The sequence below is a fragment of the Pinus tabuliformis genome, chromosome 9, assembly GCF_031772625.1.
Source record: "Pinus tabuliformis cultivar Carrire ecotype Pingquan chromosome 9, CPIR1, whole genome shotgun sequence".
Taxonomy (NCBI): domain Eukaryota; kingdom Viridiplantae; phylum Streptophyta; class Pinopsida; order Pinales; family Pinaceae; genus Pinus; species Pinus tabuliformis.
Window position 1 is genome coordinate 446036432 of NC_142307.1, and position 8616 is coordinate 446045047.

The following is an 8616-nucleotide window of genomic DNA, read 5'->3' on the forward strand; positions in this document are numbered from 1 at the left end:
GGAGCACCTGAAATGATCCTGATTTGACTGGTTCTGAGCAGTTTCTGGTGGGGAACTTCTGGGAGAAGCTGTAATTGGTGGACCTTGTTCCTCTAGGGGTAGGAACAACACTTTTAGGACTTAGGATCCCTTGGTTTAAGGACATTTCATGCTTAGAGCTGTAAGGCACAAAAGTGTCTGTAATAGTTGCCCCCTAAAGTATGAGGTCGTTTATCAGGTGAAATGCTTTATTAGGAGGATCCGAAGTTCTTCCAATACTGGGAGGAGACCTGTAATAAGATACAATACAATACATTATTTTCATACTATTTTCATGATCTAGCTGAGGCGGGCATTCCCATGCTGAGCTTTATAAATTCATTTTTATGTACAGAGGATAGACAATTGTGTGGTGGTAGACTGATGATTTTGATGAAGTCATCATCCTTTTGGTAGGATGATTATCTGTGCTGCAATGTTGTACATGTCAATGTCTTTATTTTTCTTGAATATATATCGCAGCCCGGATGGATGAAACTAGATCCGGGTTCTTCAATCTCATCCGATCTTCACTCGAAGTACAAGTCGATCCATGTGAAAAATGTTTTGAAGTCGAACATGGAAAGACATCGCTTGATTACCAGTCAATGATGTAAACTGTTAACAAGCGCGAGAGGAATCACCGATAAGGATGATGACCCTCAAGGTACTGCAGTACAATTCACGTCGTGTGAATAAAGGACTTGGCGTCGAACACCACGCAAAATCTTTCGGTCGAAGGTCATTGATGTATACCTGTCGCTGGAAGTGAGAAACTTGCCATTGAGGCATGCAAGCTTCAAAGTACTGAATGGGGTGTTCCTAGATCAACTTCTTGGATAATGAGCTGATGTCGACAAGAAGGAATCCGTCAAAGGAGGGCCTTGATGAATCCCACATCAATGACATGGAACGGAGCAAATGATTTTGATGGAGGTGAAAACGATCTGATGATATATGGTTCAGGATGGTGGTCATGAAGGAATGAAGTATAATGTATGGTAGTGGATGGGACACGGGTGACTTCTCTGGATGACTTCTCTTGAACATGTTGGCGACACTTATGTGATGGATCAATAGCATTTACCACAAATGTGGATGGTATGGCGTGACCATGGTGATGTGACTGGTGAATGAAACAACCCAACCCGACTCAGGCACAGAGTGGAAGTGTCATGTTCAAGAGCGACTTGCTACCAATAAAGATTCTTTGAGTTTTTCGCAATTTTTCCCGAGTCATTGTTGACCAGTACCTCTTTATTTTTGTCAAGCTTGAGGAGGATAACATATGCTTGTTCTATAATTTGCCCTTCGGGCAAACCCATCGCTATGTTTTAACGAGCCTAGCGATAGTGAAACTCGTTCTCGTCTAAAGACAAGTTTGTCGCTATTAATCTTTTTAACGTGTTTAACGACAAAGATAACTCGGTCCTTTTCATTTTAGAGAGTCTGAAAAGGTACGTAGAGATAGCTCCGAAATTCCTTTTTCGTCATCTAATCCCTTAAGTCCGAAAAAGTATAAAACAATACAGAAGGGATGAATTTTCGATAGTTTTAACGAGCCGAACAAAACAAGCGCTCGATATTTTTGTGCAATAATACCTCAGGTCCAAAAAGATTAAAATCTATATGAGGGATAGCACTTCCAGTCGCTTTAACGAGCTGGAAGGCCAAAACTCGGCAATCTTTTCATATTTTATGAGTCAGATGAAAAGAGCTTAAAGAAGACTCGTCTTTTGAGGAACGAGTGATAAAATGGGTAGCAACTAATTCCAGGTAAGGGATGGAATTTTCCAATCACGGCAGTGTCACAAGGATGGCTAGTGAAATCACTCTTCGCAGCTGTTCCTCAAAATGGGCAAACAATCAAATGGAGGTGAATGATCGGCCAATGGAAAAGTGGAAGTGACGGTGCAAACATGACCAAGGCTTTAATGGATGATAATGTTACATTCAGGGTGGTTATTTACTGGAGGATAGTTCATTTTTTAACGAGCTTAAACGCGGATTGAAACACTTGCTCGGTCTTATGTTTATTTTTTAACGAGCATGAACTATGCGCTAAAACTACTCGATAATCCAGTCATATGATAAGAATGTCTCATATAAAACGGAAACATTTAGATTTTTGCCCCACATCCTTTCTTTATGCAAGTTAGGAAACGACTAATCCTACGAGTTTAAAGGGTTAGCCTACGGGTTTAAAGGGAGGACCTAAAAATTTAAAAAATAAATAGCCTCCCCTTGCTTGCACTCCAAAAGGTTTGCATGCCCCAGGTATAAAATACAATTTCAAGGTTACCCCTCAATTTGCAGACAAAACATTTGTTCTATCAGGAAAGGCCTACCACTTTCAGGTTACCAAAGATTGTCTCATTCGCGTTGCAAATGAAACACTTCCTCGGCGATGTCTACCGAGATAAACAAAGGTGAGTGACAACGAGCGCCACACACATAACTTTGACAAGAGAATCTTATTCTAGAATAACCCCTCTTCCACTGTTGGACGGGGTACAGACTAGTCATATTCTCCCGCGGAAACCTACCCTATACCCGAAGTTTTCCTGCCGAAGCAGACCAGGACGCATGCCCCCTGGGTTCCAGTCATATCCCTCCGAATTACTCGCGCTCATCGGGAGGACGGACCGTGGGTTGAGACATTTCTTGCGTGAAGAGACCATTTAGGGATGATATATAACTATTTGCGATGTGTGATCCGGGAAATGAAAGCTGGTCCACGAGCTTGACCACTCTTCCTTCATGCGGAAAACACATTACTCTAAAGAGTGAGGAGACAATGGCTCCCATGCAATAAATATAATCTCGTCCAAGGAGTAGGTTATAATCTAAGGGTCCTTGAATGACCATTACATTCATTTGAACTGTCTTCCCTTTCAATGTTATGGGCACATTGGGGAGGATCCCTAAAGGTCGACTGGTTCTTTTATCAAAGCCTGTCAGATTTCTCATCTCAGGCAAAAGCAATGGCGAACCAAGCGCTTTCCAGGCAGTAGAGGAAAGGATACTCACAGAAGCCCCCTCATATATGATGGTACCAGCCATGACCATTCTATATATTTGGACGATAATTCTAAATGGTATGCTTGCTGGTAAACGGGGTCTGCCTAGTTGATTCCAGTCGAAGGAGACAACTAGGTTGCTTGGAGGTGGGACCGAGTAGACGGCCGGGTACAGCTCTGACGAACTTCCTTCCTGCGGTAAAGGAATGGGTAGGTTGCCCCTCTATTCGTCGGAGTCTTTGTTGATGAAGAGAATTTGGATGGTGTCATCCTTGTTCTCTCCAATGACTGTGTCATTCGAAGATAAAACCTCTGAAGGCAAGACCGGGTCGACTGCCGCCTCGACCTTTTGACTTTCGTTGGGTATGGATTCAGCTGGTTCATCTTCAATGACAGGCGCTTCAGCTGACCACTTGAGCGGGCCAGCTAGATTCTCAACTAACGAAGGACTCGACCAGAGCTTTTTATATCCAGGAGGAAGTCGTAACGGTGAAACTGGACGATCATCCAAAACACTTTTAGCTTCGTCCAAGAAGGGACAACGGTGGATGGCGTGATCGCCTTCGCACAGTTTACAGGGAGATCTAGCTCTCCCTTTTTGTCCTGGGGCTTCACTTTCGCTAGTTGACGGTGTGCTTTCAACATGGCCATCAGAGGTTGACGACACCGGATTGTGCAAACGGGGAGACCAATCCCTTAGTATCCGAGGGATGCAAGGACAATCTCTGTGAAAGTGGTCTCCTTTGCAAATGACACATGGTGATTTAGGCCTAGTCGGTGCAGTGTGTGGATTGTGGATTTTCATTAGACGACACTCGTTTGCCCCCATTCGCTTTTGGCTCCTTCTTCTTCTTCTCTTTCTTCTTCTTTTCCTTCTTCTCCTTAGGAACTTGACTTTTGGCTTTTCCAGCCCCATCAAGCGAAGAGGAAGGAGGAGAGGAAGAATTAGAGGAAGTAGAAGGTTGGTGGGTAACTATGGACTGGTCTAACTGCTGCTTCAATTGTTCAGGAATAATGGTGTTCTGAACGACATTGGTTGAGAAGAGCCAGACTGGCAAGCCAATTGTCAGTCCTGGAAGCGACAATGTGGCCACATGGGGTGCACCAACATCTCCCCAAGGGGAGAAGGGACTAGGATTTCCACCAAGGGGAATTCCTTGATTGGTAGACTCCATTTTCTCAACCTAAGATCAACGTAGGAAAAGGGTATAAATATTCCATTTAAAATAAATTTTACGACGCTTGGACACCACTTGTTTTTTCAATTTTAAAGAGTCGAGAAAAAACGAAAGATGACTCTAGTCTCCTTCGATTTTTAATGAGCCTGAAGTGGCAAGTGCTCAGATGGACCTTTTCCGTTAAGGAGTCTGAAAAGGAACGAAAGGGACTGCTCTGGAGATCTAGGTAGAGGGTGTGCCAAACCAATCACAAAACTGCAGAATATGTTTTACGGTACGGCAGTCAATCTTCCCGAATGTTGTGTTCGGTGCATTGCGATCAGTAGGGCGGCCGACACGGCTTCCTATGGATAAAAGGTTTTAAGCCTATAGGGGTCTCCCAATATATACTCGACGGTACATGGGAGCACAAGTCCGTACTGGCACTTATCGTCTCACAGTGGAGGAATCACCCAACCATCAGTGAGGACAACAGTTACCAGGTTTTACGACGCCGGAACACGTCTCTAGCCTAGACCTCTATGTTGTGCGTTAAGTTCCAAAGCATTGTTAGATTCATTCAATTTATTTTAAGTTGATATTTCTTAGAAGTTTGCCTTTTGGGATCACCACGAGATGTAGATGTAATTCCTAAATGCAATCTAAAGATGATAAGCAAGCTTTTATCTCTTTTCAACAATGAAAATCCTAGCTACAAGGGGAAAAGAAAGACACAATCTTTTCTCAAAGAGCAAAGAGCACACTGTAAATGTACTTTTTCCTAAATCAAGCCATACAAACTATCAATATGAAAATGCACATATGCATGTATTTGTTTTCACTTTCTTAATATTGATGCCTAAAAAGAAAGTTGATGTACAAATCTGAATTTGCTTTCAAGTGAAAAACACAAACAAGCTTCTTTTCGAAATCAAAAGGTAGAGAAGATTACGACACTTTATGATTTTGAAATAAACACTCGTTTCGACACTAGAAAGTGACAAATTCAAACCAAAGGTAATAGTAAAAGTATAATCAACTGTCAACAACAAATAAACTTTCTCCTAAGATCAAAATTGACACTTACGACAGATCTAAATCCAAGGACAACAGTATGACTATTTTACTCTTTCAATGGAAAACTGTAAATGATGTAACAAACACACAAAGAACATCTATAGTCTTTTTGTACAAAGGAGGTGGAATTAAGGCAAAGAAAAGGGGTTTTCAGACAGGTACACACACTGATAACATGCTGCAAAAATCAAAGACAAAACTAGACAAAATTAAGAAAAGAACCTCAGCTGCACAGGGCAAAGGCTGATCAGTGCACCTGTTACACAAACAAACTGAATTGCAGTGCAGGAAGCCCTCTCAGGACCTGCGTTGAAATTCAGAACCTCTTCACAGATCCTGCGCTAGGGCAGAAACGAGACTTCTATCCGGGTTCTGGTTCACGGTTTGCAGTTTAATCTATGGTTTTTGGCCGAGTAAAAGAAATCAGTAAGGTACAATTAGAGGGATGATTTAAAGGAGGACTAAGAGCTAGCACAAAGGGTAATCAGATCATTTGTGAATCAGCTGTTCAAATCATAAACAAATCCAGTGAGTGGATTGAAGTAGCAGGTGTCTACTTTGCATTTGATAATAGCAAATGCAGTTCGATTGCTACTTCTGTGCTTATGAAACAAACAACAAGAGAAACCCAAACAGACTAACTAGACATGCTCCCCAGTGGAGTCGCCATTTTGTTGTTGGGAAAAGTGTCTACTCATAATGCCCCTATCCCACTAAGGTGTGATAGTGCCTTAGCAACAAACAAGGAAAACTACTTTCGTATTCTTCTTTATGAATTGAAAACTAAGAGGAATAGGATGAACCAACCTGTGTCTTTCGCTAGTCCTTTGATCCAATATCTCTTCTCTTTGACAGCTTCCAACTACCTGCTCCCTTACTTGCCCCGCTTCACCAAGTTCCTGCAAGATCACAGAAGAGGAAAACTACACAAAGACATAGATTTACATTCATAAATAGCTTAGGATCAGATTTAAGCTAAACATGCAAATATAACAAAACATCATTGATACACAAGAATGTAGGAGAAACTCAAATAGTTTTATTGATATCACAAGAAAATCTGGGAGGAGATATAACCAAGTGAATCCCGATCCAACATCAACCTCCCTGCAAAGGAATCCCTTCTTCACCTCCAACAAAGCATAAATCACCCAATGCACTAATCTCAATCTCAAAACCAACAGCAATTCTCTGCAAAGTACAAAGTTCCGTCCTCCTGGATCTCTGGGACGAGGGATCCATATATATATGTAAGCAGAGAGGATGAGTCAGCTTATGATTTGACTTGTGGCTTCTATCTGTCACTTCTTGCTTCCACTTGGAGGATGAGAGCCTCTTACTCATCCTTGGTCGAACTCAGTGAGGCAAGTGTCATGAGGGAAGATTCTCAAAGCTTCCATTGTCTTTCCACCTCGCGGAATGGCACTGCCATTTGTCATTTCTCGCTCAGCACACCCTGGTAGTGCATTTAGGTGCGTTGCAACGCACCTAGCTAGTGTACTTGGGTGTTATGCAACGCAAGTAGCTAGTGGAGCAGCTGAAATGATCCTGATTTGACTATTTCTGAGCAGTTTCTGGTGGGGAACTTCTGGGAGAAGTTGTAATTGGTGGACCTTGTTCCTCTAGGGGTAGGAACAACACTTTTAGGGTCTTAGGATCCCTTGGTTTAAGGACATTTCATGCTTAGAGCTGTAAGGCACAAAAATGTCTATAACAGAAGTTCATGCATGCTGGTAGTTGATAATGAGGAAAAATAATGAGCCATAACGATTATTGTATTCATAATTTTAAAATTAATTTTCTACTGTTGCTCCACTACTAGTGGGTTTGGATAGTACCCTGGTGGAGTCATACAAATAAATCACAAACATTTCTCCACTACCAGTGAGCCTAGTTGGTACAGTAGCAGAATCGTTGCATTACCTCTTTGTGTAGGAAGGCGTTATCGATCCCTTACCCTTTGTTCAATTTCATTTTATTTTTATCTATGCATTTTAACTTATTACTAGGTGTTCATTACGCAAGGTCAGATGAGGGATCTTGAATTATTTTACAAGAAAGAAAAGTTGCTTCTTTGTTGACAGAAAATAAGATATATTCTAATTTAGGTTTTCCCTCATGCCAAGATCACACATTTCATCTCTAGTTAACAAGTGAATAATGAAATCCAATTCCTGAAACACTCAAGACCATGCTAAGCACAAGGTTCAGTTTATGGGTATAGGTCATTCAAACTAACTAGTGTTCCCCATGAAAAATATGTTCTTATCTTCCTTGTTAATAAATAAGACTCATAGGAGAGACGACTAGGAGGCAACTTTGATAACTGGTTCTAAGTGATGCTACCCATTAGCATAACCATCACAACTTCGCAGAATCATGAAGGCTAGGGTTTTAATTGTAGGGTTAGGTGACAAGAAACTCTTCTATGGTTTCAACATGTGCGACAAGGTCGGAGCAGTCACTTTAATGTTTGAGGATGTCAAAAAAGGTGTGAGAAACCTACTCACAATACCAAATCTTAAAGCTTCAAGTTCATGAAGGGTCATGTAGTAGTATGCAACATAGAGGAATAAACCATGTTAGGTCAAAGGTGAGTGTATTCCAAGAAGGAAGAGAGATGCATGGAATAATGTAGCAGACATGGATTATGATGTAATGATGTAATGTAATTTTATGTGCATAAGAGATCATCTAGTTTGAAATTAAAAGACAAGTGAAATGCATATGCAGAGATTTCCTAAATGTGATGCAACAATAAACAAATGAAAGTACATGAGTGAAAAATAAACATGAATGAAACTAAACTACATACAATAAGGAAAATGAAACATAACCAATTTAAACCATAAAAGAAATTATAGCTAGAAAATTAATAAGGAAAAACTAAAATCTAACTAGTCTAAACCATAATCCCTAATTTACCGAGAGAGGAGGTTGAGTCATGTGAATTCAAACTTCCAATGTAGCCAGTGTAATAGTTCTTGGCTTGCAAAAATAAAGATTACAATGGTTAGAATCTATAAATAGAATTGTGCAAAACCCAAAATGATCACCTATGAAGCATGCAGAATAGCGAGAAAGTCACGTCTACTTACAAGGAAACTTGTGATAAAAGTCCATTCAATGAAAACTGCAACCCACTGCTCCTAAACCAAATCACAGACATGCAATTTATACTCATTCATCCAAGACTCACATCCATTCATGCTTAACCATAAATGCAATGTACGTTAGGCAGGATGATGTCTAATAGCAGAGAAATCTGCCAAATAAGACCCTTCAATTCAACTAGCAACCCTATCATTATATAGATGATAATAAATTAGATGACTCTGAGAAGA